This window comes from Somniosus microcephalus, chromosome 3, assembly GCF_052327205.1.
Source record: "Somniosus microcephalus isolate GS21.2 chromosome 3, FLI_Smic_1.0, whole genome shotgun sequence".
In the NCBI taxonomy this organism is placed as follows: domain Eukaryota; kingdom Metazoa; phylum Chordata; class Chondrichthyes; order Squaliformes; family Somniosidae; genus Somniosus; species Somniosus microcephalus.
The window spans coordinates 273,363,339-273,376,684 of record NC_140989.1 but is presented as its reverse complement, the minus strand read 5'-3'; positions in this window follow the sequence as shown (position 1 = coordinate 273,376,684).

Here is a 13,346-nt window from a genome sequence, read left to right as displayed (position 1 = left end):
CGGCAAGTCCATTTTAGCCTTGTCTTTCATATTTGGGTTGGTCTTATCGTCATCCGTTTCAGAATCTGAGCTGATTGTCTGCACCGAGTCCTCACTCGTTATGGCTTTTAGATAGTGCCATTCCATGTCTATTTTCTTGATCCACTCCCATCCTAAAAGTGGTGGTCCTCCCTCAGGTAGTACGTATAAGTTCATTCTTGGGTGTTCTTTACCCCCATCTCTCACCTTGACTCTTATCTTTCCCATGGGGTATACTTTATGCCCCGTGTATGTCTGCAATACGAACTTGGTATCTCTTAAGGGTATATGTGAGAATAGCCGGTGGTAATCCCTTCGATTTATGACTGATAGGGCTGATCCAGTGTCCAACTCCATTTTCACTTGGACTCCAGCTATTTTTAGCATGACCCAGATAGTTTGTAGGTCAGCTTCCTTATTCACATTGTGAATTCTCAGACTACCCAGCTCCTGGCCGTTTGGGTCTGAGTCCGAATTCTGTTCGTCTGAACTCTTCTCAGCCACCTTGTGTACCTTGTTGTACTTTTCCTGTGGTGGCTTCCTTTGGTTGTTGGTCTTCTTCCCTGACCGGCATACCTTAGCTATGTGGCCCAGTTTGCCACATTTCCTACATTCCTGGTTCTTAAACCAGCATTGGTTCTGGTCGTGTGTTGTCTTCCCACAACGATAGCATTTTGTGGTACTCGAGGTAATTTGATCCACACTGAGGACCGCTGCCTTTAGCTGCATTTCCGCAGTTCCCTTCGCTGCGGCTTCGTGCGATGCTGCAATAAGGACAGCCCTGTCAAGTGTAAGGTCGTTCTCTTCGAGTAGTCGCTTTTGTGTTCCTTCCTTTGACAACCCGCACACGAACTTGTCTCGCAATGCCTCTGTCAGATTCCCTCCAAACTGGCAGTATTTCGCCAGTCTACGCAGTTCGACCAAGTATTCTGCGTTGCTTTCGTCTTTCCGTTGCGTTCTCGCATAGAATTTGAATCGTTCTGCCAACATCAACGGTGTGGGGTTCAAGTGATCCTTCAGAACAGCCACAATATCATCGAAAGTCTGATCCGCCGGTTTAGCTGGTGATAGTAGATGCTTCAAGAGCCCGTATGTCTTCGCGCCCATCGAGTTTAGCAAGGTTATAGCTTTGTCGTCATCTTCTATTTTATTGGCCCCACAATAGATCTCAATGCGTTCCACATACGTGGCCCAGTCTTCTACCTCGGAATTAAAATCGTTGATGTTACCACGCTTAGGCATCTTCCTCTCTTCCTGATAACACCACGAATTATTTCTTTAAATTTTTTTTTTTTTTCCAAGATGACGGTTCCCGCGAAAATGGCGGTTTCCCGCGCTTATCTTCTCTCCCCGCCCACTTCAATGGCGGTTTCCCGCTTCTGTCTTCTCTGCCTAATGGCGGCTTCCCGCATTTCTTCCCCTGGCGGGAGGGGTACACTTTCCCCACGGGCGACGGCCGCTGGCTTTCAGGTTCACAGCCTGCGCGTCAGCTTCAGTGCTTTCCCTTTTCTCGGCAGGGCAACCGGCGCTGGGTACACCCCGTTGACGGCGAACAGTTTCAGCCGCTGGGCTGGCTCTCGCTCAGTTCCCCTTGCTCGGGCTCTGTCTCTCTCCCGCTCGCTCGGCTCTACCGGCGCTGGGTACACCCCGTTGACGGAGAACAGCTTCAGCCGCTGGACTGGCTCTCGCTCAGTTCCCCTTGCTCGGGCTCTGTCTCTCTCCCGCTCGCTCGGCTCTACCGGCGCTGGGTACACCCCGTTGACGGAGAACAGTTTCAGCCGCTGGACTGGCTCTCGCTCAGTCTCCCTTGGTCGGCTCTGCCTCTCCCGCTCACTCGGCTCCCAATCGCCTCCCAGCCCTCTCGCAGTCCGGTGCTTCCCTCTCCGGCTGCGGCTGAGTTTATCTCTTCCCGCGCCTACGCTCCCGGCCGCAGCGCTTCGTGGCTTCGGTCGCTGCCCGGCCTTTTTCGCCGGTTGCGGTCTAGCTGTCTCACGACGCCGTTGCGTCCCCTAGCCTGTCTGTACCGCGGCTTCCTTGCTCCACGCTGCCCAGTCTCAGCGCCTCTGGACCCGACTTCTGTCCGGCTCCTTTCGCCCTCGACCGTGGTCGAGTGCACCGCCCTTATCCTCCGGTTATTCTTTTTACTTTCCCTTACTCACGGTCCCCGTGGCCGCCTTGCTTCTCATGCTGATCGGCTCACTCCTCACCGTGGCAGAAGGGACAGTCAGTGCCTGTTGCTGATGGAAGTCTTTGTCTCTAAATTCTTCCTCCTTTCTATTTCTGCAGCCTCGAGTTTTCTTCCAGCAGAACGACGAGGGCGGTTGCCTCTTCTCGACGCTCGTTAACTGCTTCAGAAGTATTGTTGCCGCAGGGTACGATCGGACTCGTCGCCACTGTAAAGTCTGTGGGTTGTTTAGTTAATTAATACACAGACTACCAGAGTAACTTAGAACAGGACTTTACTATTCGAAGGTCAGGGCGAATCTGCCCAATAAATCCTGACACAGCACTTATATACTGGTGTGGTCACCGTCAGTATTACAGTATACAGAAGCCAAACAAAGTAGTGCCACACCTAAAATAGTTCTCTTAAAGGTGAACGGTTACATACAGTAGTTCTCTTAAAGGTAGACGGGTACATACAGTACAGTCACTGCTACCAATACTGTCATGGACAGATGCATCTGCGACAGGTAGATTGGTGAGGACGAGGTCAAGTAGGTTTTTCCCTCGTGTTGGTTCTCTCAGCACCTGTTGCAGGCCCAGACTGGCAGCTATGTCCTTCAGGACTCGGCCAGCTCAGTCAGTAGTGGTGCTACCGAGCCACTCTTGGCGATGGACATTGAAGTCCCCCGCCCAGAGTACATTCTGTGCCCTTGCTACTCTCAGTGCTTCTTCCAAGTGGTGTTCAACATGGAGTACTGATTCATCAGCTGAGGGAGGGCGGTAGGTGGTAATCAACAGGAGATTTCCTTGCCCATGCTTGACCTGAAGCCAAGAGACTTCATGGGGTCCAGAGTCAATGTTGAGGACTCCCAGGGCCACTCCTTCCTAACTGTATACCACTGTGCCACTCTGCCGGTGGGACAGGACATACCCAGGGATGGTGATGGAGCAGTTTGGGACATTGGCTGAAAGGTATGATTCTGTGAGTATGACTATGTCAGGCTGTTGCTTGACTAGTCTGTGGGACAGCTCTCCCAATTTTGGTACAAGTCCCCAGATGTTGGTGAGGAGGACTTTGCGTGGTTGACTGGGCTGGGTTTGCCGTTGCCGAGGTCGATGCCGGGTGGTCCGTCTGGTTTCATTCTTTTTATTGTTTTTCATAGCGGTTTGTTACAACTGTGTGACTTGCTAGGCCATTTCAGAGGGCAGTTAAGAGTCAACCACATTGCTGTGGGTCTGGAGTCACATATAGGCCAGACCAGGTAAGGACAGCAGATTTCCTTCCATAAAGGACATTAGTGAACTTGAGTAAATGTTCACAGAATGACAAGAGTATCCATTTCTATTGTGTGGCAGGCTTGCTCAAGGTGCAAGGGGTTATACATGTTACACATGTATCTATCTAGGCGCCATGTATCAAAACCCTTAACTATTAAAACTAAGAACTTCCATTTATTGAATGTGCAGCTGTTATGTGACCAAAGCACCAAATAAAACATGTCAATGCTCGGTTTTCTGGCAGCAGCCAAGACATCTTAATTTTATGCCAGTCCACTGTACCAGCTCTCTTTCACCCAGACAGGCAAGTGATGTTGTTACATGGCTCATGACACCGGAGCAAATATCCACCACACATAACATAAGAACATAAGAAATAGGAGCAGGAATAGGCCACTTGGCCCCTCGAGCCTGCTCCGCCATTCAATAAGTTCATGGCTGATCTTGGGCTCAAAGCCACTTCCCAGCCCGCTCCCCATAACCCTTCACTCCCTTATCTTGCAAGAATTTGTCTATCCCCACTTTAAATGTATTTAATTACCCAGCCTCCACAGTAGGCAAGCAAAGTTACAACTATGCCCATGTTGCCACCAGCATTCTCAGAGCACACGATGGGAATGTTGGAAGGTTGATTCAGGTGCCTGGACCATTGCGGAGAGGCTCTCCTGTATATATCCAACAGAGCCCCTCGTGTTGTGGTGGCATACTGAGTCATGCACAATTATGCCCTGCAGAATGGCCTACTCATCAATATCCCCAAGGGAAAAGGAGAACCTGGTTTGGGGCAAGATCCAGCAAAGGAACAGCAACATGATGGGGAGGTAGGAAATCAACCTTTACTGGCTGCAAGAGCCCTTCACAGCTGGGTCGTCATGGATATCTCTGCTCATTGAAGCAAGACAAATAGATTTCTGTTGCCAATGATTGCCTCACTCCTCTTGCCTACATACACTAGCTCCACATAATTCTGCATTCCACCCTCGAGCCCTTGCCTATGTTCACCTGCTCCACTATTCTGCATTCCACCCCTTACCCTTACCAGTGCCAGTGCCATGCTACCCTTGCCCTCACATACATAACCCAGCACCACGCTATCCTGCATTCCACCCCCTTGCCCTCATGTGAATGCCTCAGCTCCACACTATCCTGCTACAGACTTTGGAGCCAAGGAGTTTACTTTCTTTGGTTATATTTTATTCAATAACGATGTTTTGTTGTGTTTATACAGTTTTTGATATTGTGCTTCCACCAATACCGAGTGAATTACACCATTGTGCAAGTGTTCCCACAAGTGTTCTCTGGTGTTTTCATCATCAACCAGTAGATGGCATGATGGGACCACTGAGTGATTTTTAATTTTTCATCCAAATTTCCCCTTCTTTCTCATCCTGAAGACGCTGAGTTGATTTTCCCCTGCGCCTGGGGAATCTGAATTCCGCAGCAGAAGGACCAAGGGGGAAAAAGGGCAGGCTCCAGCCCCCATTACGCTGTTCTTGAATTTCCTAGAGCTCAATCCACTAACGTAACTAGCTTGTGCCTGTAATAATTATTGTAATAAGGCAGGAGGGGGAATTTCCAGTCTATAACATTTGACAAAAGATCCACCCCACCACAGTTGCCTCAATTTCCTGCAGGGGCGCACGGTGAAACCTGGTGTTATGCCCTGCGGACTGGAAGCCTGCGATGGTCCTTGTCTTCTCTATTTTAAGTGTAGGGAGCCAGTAGCTGCTCGCAAATCAGTTCCCATTTTGCAAGCACAAGACCCAACTAGGGATAGAGTTTCCCAGGGCCATCCAGGGAGGAAAAATACATGCAGTCGTCACTCCAAAAATGCAACACGCCACGGCTCACCAGGGTCCCAGTGAGGGAATTTGGCTCTGCTGACTTTTGCTGGGAGATGGTTCCATTGTCACAGGCCCATTCCACTTTCTCACCCAAGTGGTCATTTCACATACATGAGCTGGATAGAGGTTATTGGCAGGTTATTTGACTCTGGAAAGGACCAAGATCACGAGATGATTACAGATGAGAAAGGCCATTCGACCCACCTTAATTTATCATCCAGAGAGATCCTAGAGCCCTACACTGCAGCATCCAATTGTTTCTTAAATGATCCCAGGGTTTTCACCTCCACTGCTCTGTCTGGTAGTCCATTTGGTCTTTATGTGAAGAAGAACTTCCTGATATCAGTCCTAAATTTACATTTGCTAGCTTGAATCTGTGTCCCCTTGTCCTATTCTAACAATTTAGTTTATTATATATTCCTGATTTACTATGTGGGCCAAAGGCTGGAGGTAGAAGATAGGATTTTCACCCCCGCTCTTGCCCAGGATGATCTTTGGGCCATGGGACCTTCAGCTTGTTGCTGTCCAGCAGGCTGAAGGCTCCTATGGCAGTGGCTAGAACAGCTCTGATTTCCTCTCTGCGTTTCAGGTGCGTGGTCCAACCAGGGGGCAGGCCTATGCCTGAGTGCATTCGGGCCATCCAAATGGCCTGGGAAGGAAAATCACCACGCTCCTGCCTCCTTATCTGCAACTCAGGTACCCAATGGGTAGGCAAAGAGGAAAACCTATAATTTCAATGTTGTGACAGTGAAACATGCGCCTCAGCTCAGCCATACCAACACACTGACCCAAGAAGCAGCGCAGTGATGGTGTTACTGTTGAACATAATACACACAAAATGTTATGTCCCCTTCCAATTAACATAGTCCAAACACTAATGCATTTTTGCCAAGTGCCACTCATTAAAAATTACTATCATTCATTTTGGTTTGCAAATGCAACTTATTTTGATATGGGGCATACTGAAAATGAAACACTGCTCCATATGTTAAACTGGATTTGCAGACTGTGATTTCCCACTCGTAAAATGTTATTCATAACATTTGCCTGATCTTAATAGAGGCAGAGAGTCTCAAGGTATTATGAATGATTCTACCGTTGTGTATCATTGTGTGCTGTTGTCTGTCATTATTTGTTGTGTGTTTCTGTATCTTCCTCCTCTTCCTATGCTTGCTACCTGACAGAGGTATGATGCAAATACCCTCTGATATACAATTCAGTAATAAGTGATGATATGCACCAATACAGTATGTATTCATTTAAATTCATTTGCGCTATATGCTGCAATTATCTTTGCTTGCTCAGGCCAACATCCCCAGCATCGAAGCTTTGACCATGCTCAATCAGCTCCGATGGACGGGTCACATTGTCTACATGCCCGATATGAGACTCCCAAAACAAGCGCTCTACTCTGAGCTCTGGCACGGCAAGAGAGCCCCAGGTGGGCAGAGGAAACGCTTTAAGGGCACCCTCAAAGCCTCCTTGAAAAGTGTAACAAATCCATTGGCACCTGGGAATCCCTGGCCCAAGACCGCACAAAGTGGAGGAGAAACATCCGGGAAGGCGCCGAATACCTTGAGTTTCTTCGCCGGGAGCAAGCGGAAGCCAAGCGCAGGCAGCACAAGGAGCGCACGTCAACCCAAGCACTCCACCCACCCGCCCCTTCAACCACCATCTGCCCCACCTGTGACAGAGACTGTAGGTCCCGCATTGGACTCATCAGTCACCTGAGAACTCATTTTTAATGTGGAAGCAAGTCATCCTCGGTTCTGAGGGACTGCCTAAGAAGAAGAATCTTTGCTTGGATCCCTCTACCAAATAATACTCAACAGTTTTTTTTAAGTGCCACTGCTGTTAACTCAAAACCTCTCCATTTAAACCCACTTGAGATCGGGGTATCAGACGTGACCCGCTCACCCCCACCAACTTGTAATATATTACTCGACTCTTCGTGAAGATTGTAACGATCCAAACAACAATGGAAGCAGGATCTATATTTCTTAAAACCATCCTGGGCATCCCAAATAACTGTCAAACTCTCCAAGTGATCATATGTTGCATCACATACAATGGTTTCCAACAGCTTCCCTACTACTGAAGTCAAGGTTATGGGCCAGTAATATCCAGGTCTGTTTTTTTTCCTTTCTTAAATAATGGGACAAAGTGAGCCACTCTCCAATTCATGGGAACCAACCTGGACCTCAATAAGCTATTGAACATATGAGCCACTGGCTTACATATAACATATATCCCATTTCCCTGAGCTCTCTGAGGAAATTGCATCAGGTCCTGCAGCACTTTTGGTCTTAAGCGTATTAATCTTAGCTGAAGAAAAACATTTCTGCAGTTACTTCTAATAAAACAATTTTAGTTACACACCTATCCTATAATATTGGAACTGTGGTCTCAACTTCAGAAGTGAAAAGAGCTCCAAAATTTATATTTAGCTCATCAGCCAAGTCTTTGGCCGCGATTATGCTGACCTCGGCGGGACCGTGGCGGATTCCGACCCCGCTGCTGGCTCCATTCCGCTGTCTGAAATGACTTTCCATTGATGGGGCTTGTTAAGCACGCCCAGTGCGTTTCCCGGCCAATTAGAGGAAGCGGGTCTGGTGACGTCATTTGATGATGTGTCATCAGCCAGTTTCCTTAAAGAGACCATGGCCAACTTTATTTTGACACTTGTGCTGTCAGTGTTCTACAGCATTGAGGTGCTGCAAACACTGACAATGACTGCACAGAGGTGCAGGGATGCAGACAGGCTCTCCCATGACTCCCTCCATATGCTTATAGAGGTTGTCACAGCATGCAGGGAGGTCCGCTTCCCTTCCCATGGGCGGAAGAGACCTCCCCAGGAGATCAACACAGCCTGGTTGCACATTGCAGAGGAGGTCACAAATAGGGATGTCATAAGGAGGATCTGGGTGCAGTGCCACAAACGTTTCAATCATCTCAGTAGATCACGAAATGTTGGTACAAAGCCACACTCAACCTCATCCTGCTGTGCCTCTCATCACATCCCCATCACTCTGCCTTCCCTACCCTACTCCTGCACATCCTTACTCACACCAACTTATCTTGCACCTCCACCCATCCCTCTCTATCTACAGTATCTCATCCCCCTCTCACCAGCCATCCCTCACACTCGCCCTCATCCTAGTGCAATCATACCAACTAACAACACACAAGGGTAGGCACTTGGGTGTTTTATGCAATGTTCATGTGAAGTTTCTGTTAATGTGGTATCAAACATTGAAACCTTTATTTTCAACACTTTGCGTTCTTGGACAGATTTGTGTGCACCTTTGGAAGTGGCTTAGTGAGTTGCAGTGAATGGTGAGACATAACAGTACCCCCGCAATGGTCACGAGTGTGAAAGGAATGGCTTGGGTATTGTAGGGATGCTTCATGGTGTTGGTGTGGGGTGGTACCAACCTGGCGCGTCATGTGGCAACCAGGGTGTACAGCATCAAGTGAAGTAAATCTGGCCAATGTGAGGCTATCCCTGGCCTCCCAGGCAGCAATGTGCTCAGGTGCTGATGTCCTGTGCAGCATCAGGTGAATGCGGAGAACGTTGGTAGTGTTGATGTTGGTGCTGCTGTTGTTGGGGCTGACCATGGTGGGATTATGAGGACCAAGGTGAGACAGTATAAAGGGCACCCATACTGATGGATAGATCTCAGGTGAAGTAGAAAGGACAGAAGCGATCTGTCAATGGTGAGAGAGGTAATGAGGTTAGACTGGATGGAGACTTGTGTAAAGACTTGCAGCATGATGAATCTGTTGTAGAAATGCAGTGAGAAAGAGTTTGTGGTTGAGAGAAGATACCTCTGTAAGGTTGGAGCTTTTACTGTACATTTGAAGCTGTCAACTTAACAGCTGATTCAATGGCCACTGAACTCCCACCTCATCTTGACAGACATGGTCCATGACCAGCGTGGACCCCATGGGCAAGCTGTCAAATGCAGAAGGTGAGTTAAAATTCATTCTTAAGTGGCTCTAAACAAGCCACTAATTACCTGAATTGGGTCCCCCGTTGTGAACCCGTCGTTGCGTGTCGGGTCTGCTGAGCGCTGACAGACCCGACATCAGGGAAAGGCGCGTGGCGGCGGGTTCACAGCAGGGTCCCAAACTGCTGGGGGAAAAAAAACACTTTCCCACCCGACCTGCCACCGATCGTGCCCACTGACCCCCCAGAAAATCCAGCCCTTTAGCTTTGTACATAATCTTCCTGGAGAAATCCCACAAAGGACCAATTTGGCTTCTAACATAATTGAAAAAGCCTTGTCTTCTCTATTGCAATTGTCCATTATTCTTTCCTCTAATGACATTTTAGCATTCCTAATACTAGCTTTAATTATCTTCAGCTGTTTTTATAATTGTTCCTTTATTTTGGTAATTGTACCTTTTTTATATTTAGTGATTAATTTCTCTATGGACATCCCTATTTAGCCATTTAGGCTTCACTTTACCTTGAATTCTCCTTTTTTGCTACGGATATACAAGGATTCCTTGACCTTCAGCATTGATTGAAAAATAATCAATTTTCCATCTATATCACAGCTCGTGTTACTTATATCCCAATGTAGCTTACCCAAACCATTCCTCATTAGTGAAAATGTAACCCTCCTGCAATTAGGTACTAATATTAATTTATCAGCAGTATTAAGTTGCCTGAGCAACTTAAATCTAACCCACTGCCAATTTAGCCCATTCCAGGGATTGAATCTGGAGCTTTCATGATCTGGTATAACTCAATACCACACTATTAGCTAAATTTGCCTTTACTGGGGGAGAATTCCTAGCTTTCTTAATTTCACAGTATCGTTGGAAGCAGAACAAAACTGGAATCTCATAACATTTCTGCAACAAAATCAAAAATGTAATTGCAGTTGTCAAAATGTTATGGGTATGTATGGGTGTTGGTTCTGTTTTTTAACCAGTGCTGTGTATAATGTTTTCAAAGGTGCATCGCTATAGAAACAGTCTGGACTCCTAGCTTGGAGGATGTGAGATTGAACATTATGAATCGATTACTCCAATGCCCTCCTTGCTGGGCTTCTGTCCTCCACCATCCATAATCTTCAACTCATTCAAAACTCTGCTGCTCGTATCCTATTCCGTATCAAGCCCCGCTCACACATCACCCCTGACTTCACTGACCTGCATTGGCTCAGTGCCATAAATTTGAAATTCTTGTCGTTGACTTTAAATCCCACCCTACCTCTGTAGCCTGCTCCAGCACTACATCCTCCCTTGAAATCTCCACTCCTCTGATTGCAGCCTCTTGTGCATCCCCCTTTGCCCCACTATTGGTACCCGGACCTTCAGCTGGCTAGGTGCCACTCTCTGGAGTTCCCTTCCTAAAGACCTCTGCCTCTCCATCGTCCTTTCCTCCTTTCAAACCCATTTCTTTGACCAAACATTTGATCACCCATCCTAATCTGTGCCTGAAATGAGGCCGACTGCACTGGAAGGTGAGGTTTTAATGTATCATAAGACACGAGCTCGTTGGCTTCAATTATCTTTTCCTGGTGCTAAACATTCTTATGTTCTCTCCATTGGTGATATTGGTAAATAGAAGTCAGCTAGTTGTCCCTAATGGTACACCCTGCCAATTCCTTGAGCCCCAGTGATTGAGTTGTAATCCACACAGACTACAAAAACAACAACTTTTATTTATATAGGGGGAGAAATTCGGTATCACCCCATATGGGGCGCCATTACTGGCGGTGCACAAAGTTTAGCGCCTGGCGCTAATTATCGCCTCCGACAGCAAACTTGGCTTTTATCACCCCTGGAGGTGATTGGAGCGCTAAATCAGGCGCCACACACCTCTCTTAAGGCGCTAAGGCCGAGGAGCGAGGCGCTACCTCAGAGGGCGGGCGCAGCGCAGGTGCTGTCAGTTAGCGATTGAACACAGACACACTGGCGCCGGTCAGTTCTTAAAGGGGAGGGTCGATCTTGCTCTGCAGCCACACCCTGCTCACTGGAGCCTTGAATCTCAGTCTGAGCAGACCTGTGGCTAAATCTAGCAGCCAGACACTATGGAAAGGGCCAGGGAGCGAGCACAGCGCTTCTGCGAGCGGGCTTTGGAGGCTCTGGTTCGCGGGGTGGAGCGCAGAAGATCCATTCTGTACCCAGAGAGTGGCAGGAGGCCTTTGCCACGCGAGTACAGAAGAGTGTGGAGGGAGGTGGCTCAGAGAGTGTCCTCAAGCAGCATGGTGCCAAGGACCTGTAGTGTCCGGGTATCAATAATACTCGGACTGCAGGAGAACAATAAAACAGGTATTTACTGAACAGAGGGGAACTCAAGACTGAAATACAGAAGCCTGCTATGGCTTTATATCCAGGGGTGGTCACTGCCGGTACTGCAGTATAGAATCAGTTCTTCTCTTAAAGGTACATACACAACAATTCCTCCCCTTTTAGATAAACAGTACATAACATTCATTTAACAACTAAATAATAACTAATTACAATTACAATTTTCTCTGTACTATATACATCAACTGAAATAATCATTTATAAGTTCAGTCTTTGAGGAGGCTTCCTGATCCTGACTGGATAGCGCCTTTCTCGGGTATCCTGTTCTTGCGGCGGAGTTGATTCTGGCTCAATGTCATTGGTTGGTTCGTCAGCTTCCAATACCACTGCTTCTGAGGTAGACGCAATCTCTACTTCGGTTTGATTACCAGGTGCACCTGCTCGTGGTATGGGTTTGGCTTGTTCCTGTGACTCTAGAATCTGGTCAGCATGGCGTCTCACGATGCTCTCTCCAACGTCCACTGTGTACATTAGTGGTCCCTGCTGTGTGCATATCGTTCCTGGCTGCCATTTTTCTGTTCGGTAGTCGCGGGCCAAGATTGGTTGTCCTATCTTGAAGCTCCTGGTTGGCTTCTCATTTATGTGCTGGAATTGCTTATCCTCAACATCTCGTCTTATGTTTGGTTTGAGCAAATCCAGGTGACATCTTAGCCTTCGGTTGAAGAACATTATGGCTGGAGCTTGGTTGGTCACTGCATGTGTCGCATTCCGGTAAGCCAACAAGAAATTATCCACCTTGTGTTGTAGTGGTATGTCGTCATTATACATTGCCTTTATTGCCTTTTTAAAGGTCTTAACAAACCTCTCAGCCAATCCATTTGTGGCTGGATGATATGGGGCAGATGTGTAATGTTTCACCCCATTATTCCTCAGAAACCTCCGGAAATCCTCGGACGCAAACTGTGGCCCATTGTCGGAGCAAACCTGTTCTGGCAAGCCATTCCTGGCGAAGATGGTCCGTAGGACTGCAATAGTTTTCTCCGTGGTGGTGGAGGACATTTTGATGACCTCTGGCCATTTCGAATGGGCGTCCACAGCGATTAGGAACATTGAGTCCATAAATGGACCAGCAAAATCAATGTGTACCCGTTGCCATGGAGATGAGGGCCACTCCCATGGATGTAGCAGGGCCTGTGGTGGAGCGTTTTGGACCTTCTGGCATCCTGTGCATCTCTTGGTCATATCCTCGATTTCTTTATCGATTCCCGGCCACCACACAAACGCCCTGGCTAGGCTCTTCATTTTTACCCCTCCCAGATGACCCTCATGAAGCTCATTGAGCACTCTATCTCTCAACTTGGGTGGAATTACCACTCGGGATCCACACATCAAGGTCCCCCGGCACACTGACAGCTGTTCTCTCCTTGGCGAGAATGCTAGCAACAGTGAGTCGCCATGTGCTGGCCTCCCTTCACCGTCAAATCATAGACCCGAGAGAGTGTCGGGTCATTTCGGGTTTCCTTCTCTATACTTGAGTTTGTAACAGGTAGACATTCGACTATGGTCGCATGGAATATCTCAACAGGGTCCACTGCAGGTGCTTCCTCTACCATAGGCAATGGTAGGCGCGACAGCCCATCAGCGTTTCCATGCTGTTTCGTACCCTTGTACTCTGTCGTACTGATGTGCCCCTAGAGAAAGTGACCATCTTTGCAGCCGTTGCGCCGTCATCACCGAAACGCCCTTCTTTGGGTTAAAAATGGAGACCAGGGG